Here is a 4408-nt window from a genome sequence, read left to right on the forward strand (position 1 = left end):
AAGCTACAGTAATCAAAACAGTATGATAATGGCATAAAGACAGACATAGATCAGTGAAACAGAATATACAGCCCAGAAATAAATGCATGCATATCCAGTCAACTAATATTTGACTAGGGAGCCAAAGATACTCAATGGGGAAAAGCTAATCTCTTCAATAAATGGTGTTGGAAAAACTGAATATTCGCATGCAAAAGAATGAAACTGGACCTTACACCACTCACAAAAATTAACTTGAAATAGATGAAAGACTTAAACGTAAGACCTGAAACCATAAAACTTCTAGAAGAAAACGTAGGGGAAAAGCTTCTTGACATTTGTCTTAGCAATGATTTTGTGGATATGACACTCAAAGCACAAGCAACAAAAGCAAAAATAAGTGACCGGGACTACATCAAACTAACGAACTTCTGTACAACAAAGAAAATGATCAAGAAAATGCAAAGGCAACCTACAAATGGAGAAAATATTTGCAAACTGCATATCTGATAAGGGGTTAATATCCAAAATATATATGGAACTCATACAACTCAATGTCAAAAAAACCCCAAATAATGCAATTAAAAATGGATAAAGGAACTAGACATATTTCCAAAGAAGATATTCAAATGGCGAAAAAAAAGAAAATACTTCTTCAGAATTTCTGAGCCAAATTTTTAAAACAAGCTAGTTTTAAGACCATTTGTATCTTAAAACCTGCCTGAATACAATAAGAAAACTGATATTAACTCAATATTCAATTCTGCTCTATAAAAAATGTGGACTGAAACAAGAGGTCAGTTGATTAAAGAAGTTAAACAGTTAATGAAAACACCATATTAATCAAAAAATTATCATTTCAGTGAGACTTGATCCTTCTCTTCAAAGTACTCACAGGAAAAAGGAAAAAGTTGATAAATCACCGATAATTGCAGTTCTCAATTTGAATTTCCCTGTCCTTGAAGAGATTTCAGGGGGTTAAAAAACTAATATTTGATTTATTAAAATTAAAAATTCATAAGTTCAAAAACCTAATTTTAAGGTTGAACCTTAAGCCTTTATGTTCACTTTTATTTTTCTATCTTTACTTTTTTTGGTGAGGAGATCGGCCCTGAGCTAACATCTGTTGCCAACCTTCCTTTTTTTTTTTTCCTCACCAAAGCTCCAGTACATAGTTGCATATCCTAGTTGTGCGTCATTCTAGTTCCTCTATGTGGTAATGCTGCCACAGCATGGCTTGATGAGCGGTGTGTAGGTCCATGACCAGCATCTGAACCAGCAAACCCCAGGCCACCAAAGCAGAGTGGGTGAACTTAACCACTCGGCCATGGGGCCAGCCCCTTTATAAGTCTTTTTATTCTATTTGTACATCTACTACATTTTTGCAACGACTTTTAAGAAAACTTTCACTGCTTAATTGAATTTCCTTAAATATTTTTTTTCCTAAAGATTGGCAACTGAGCTAACAACTGTGGCCAATTTTTTTTTTTTTTGGCTTTATCTCCCCAAATCCCCCCAGCACACAGTTGTATATACTAGTTATAGGTCCTTCTAGTTGTGGCATGTGGGACGCCACCTCAATGTGGCCTGACAAGCAGTGCCATGTCTGCGCCCAGGATCCGAACCAGCAAAACCCTGGACCGCCACATCAGAGTGTGCAAACTTAACCACTCAGGCACGGGGCCAGCCCCTTCCTTAAATATTTTAAACTGTATGCATTTAAAAATAATATATTCAACTTCTTTTTTCAATGCTTCAATTTTCTGATTAATACAGAGAATGTTCCCAAGCACCTACAACGCTCTTTTAAATCTAATAAAAGGAAACATGCATATGATGAATCTTAAGCTCTTTAAACTGTTTCCATATTGTTTATAACCTTGGTAATAGTCTCCTGTACTTTTCAACTTAGAATCATAAGTGGAATTAATTAACTCAATTTTATATTTTAAATTGAAATGTGAAATTAGAATGACATTCTGTTACATATTGAAATGTGCCTATTTCTTTCAAACAGTCCAAGTATTCAGCAGAGCAAATATACACATATTATTTCCAAAGTTAGCTAAAATCTTAATATATTTGTTTGATTTATTTCAACATTTAAATATTTAAGCCTATATCTTCCTAGAGTTAAAAAAAAAGTATCCACTAAATAAACGACCGTCATCCCAACCCAAGCAAGAGGTTTCTTAAAGACCTAGAGATAAATTTCATCAGATCATGAGACTTGATTCTTGCTGTGATCATAATGAGACACAATGAGAGCTCTTTGTTGTCCCTATAAAATGTATTTCAAAACTTAATAATGGGATTGTCTCCTGTCCATGTCGCAAGACTTAAATTCTTAATTAATTTTCTATCCACTCCCTGAAATCTACAATTCCCACCAAAATCTAACTAATTTCCTCCACTACCTCAATGGATTTGTGTTTCTTTGACTCTTTTGAGATACATAAATATCATCTTAATGGGTTCTGCATATCTCCCAAGTCTTTGCCTGCCCAACTCTGTGCATACCAACAAAGGCATGCTAAAGGCAGCAATGTGCCACATTAAAGGCAATGAAAGAAATGCAAAGATGCTGTGGATAAGGGCTACCTAACCCAGCCTGATAAATAGGAACTAGCAAAGTAAGAATGGAAACATCCTGCTTAAACACATATTTTTGAGAGAACACCCTAGCAGCAATGGGGACAATTTATTTGACAAGACTGAAGGCAGGGAGGTGGGTGCAAAAATCCTGGTGAGAAATTATATTAGACGGTTATGCACAAATGAAGGGGACAAATACATGCATATTTAACAGGTAGAAATTGCAAGATGGTGATAGGTTGAAGAGTCAAGAGGCGTCTGCACTTTTCAAAATCCAATGTCTTAAGTAAGTTTTAAAAACAATTGAGTTTGGGCTGAATTTTTTAACAAGTATCTGTAGGTAGATATTCAATGTTGTTGCTTGAAGTGAGAACAGAAATTTCTGAATGACAGCTGTATTAGGGTTGGGTAGGAGGACAAAGCTGTCATTTTGTTATGAACATTCAAGAGCCAGATGTACTCTCATTCCTTCTGAAGGTCATCTTCTTTAGCTTAAAGGTCACTTTCTTGGGAGAGACTTTCCTATTCTTTCAGAATCAGTGAGGGTGCCCTCTCATATGCTCTTATGGTTCTCTTCATGTCTTTCTTGAATCAGATATCCAAATCTGTAATTAGGTAATTATTCATATGATTACTTGGAGAATGTCTCTCTCACTCAATCAGAACTAGGACTATGTCTGTCTGTCTTATTCTTTGATAAATCCCCAGTAGCTAGCACAGTGTCCAGCATTTAAAAGGTGCTCAGGGAGACAGGTTCATGATGGAAGAATAGGAAAACCCGAAACTCACCTCCTCTCATGGACACAACAAATATACAGCTACATATGAAACAACTGCCTCCAAAAAGAACCTGAGAACCAGCTGAACACCAGCTCCACAACAAGGGATAAAAAGGGCTACACTGAGACACGCAGGAGAGGCAGAGACATGGTCTGGTCAAAAACCCCACCCTGGCATGGTGACCCATAATCTGGAGGGATCTAAAAAAAAACAGAGCTTCTCCTTGAGGTGCAAGGAGTTTGTTCCCCACATCAGGTACCCCAACCCTTGGGTCTCTCACCAGAAAGACAAGCCGTCAAAGCATTTGGCTTTTAAAACCAACAGAGCTTACATCCAGGAGAAACATAGGGCTATAGAGAAAGAAGATTCCTCTCTTAAAGGGCTCATGTGTAGACCCACTTGCCCTGGGACCCAGAGAAAAAAGCAGCAGTTTAAAAAGAGTCTAAACCATATATGAAGGAAATTCACTTATTAATCTTAAAGTGTCTGCTAGAGGGGCAGTAGTCAGTTAAAGCTCTCTCCAGGAATGGAACACTGGTGGACGCCATTTTTATGGGACCCCTCTACCTTGCTGGTGCTGGTGCTGGTGCTGGCAGGCATCATTTTTGCATTCTCACTCTAACCTGCTAAACAGCAGTTAGCAGCCCTACCACCCCGCATCACTTGTGCAACCACACCAGAGCCAATGGGTGTGCGCAGCCCACACATGGGATGTCCCTTGAGCACCAGGCTCAGATTTCATGGGGGGATTGCATTTCTGGGCCCCATGGGTCTGAAAGAATTGGAGATAGAGTTTAAAGACAATCAAATAGTAGGGATAACAACCAAGTAGTAGGAGATCCTACACAGCAGCACACCTTCAAGACAGGGAAAGATAGCTGTTTTCATAACACAGAAAAACAAACACCGAAAGTCAAGCAAAATGAGGAAACAAAGAAATAAGTTCCAAATGAAGGAACAAGAAAAAACTCTAGAAAAAACACTTAATGTAATGGAGATAAGTAATTTATCCAATAAAGAGTTCAAAGTAATGGTGGTCAAGATGCTTACTGAA

This window comes from Equus caballus, chromosome 30 (genome assembly GCF_041296265.1).
Source record: "Equus caballus isolate H_3958 breed thoroughbred chromosome 30, TB-T2T, whole genome shotgun sequence".
NCBI classification, from domain to species: Eukaryota; Metazoa; Chordata; class Mammalia; order Perissodactyla; family Equidae; genus Equus; species Equus caballus.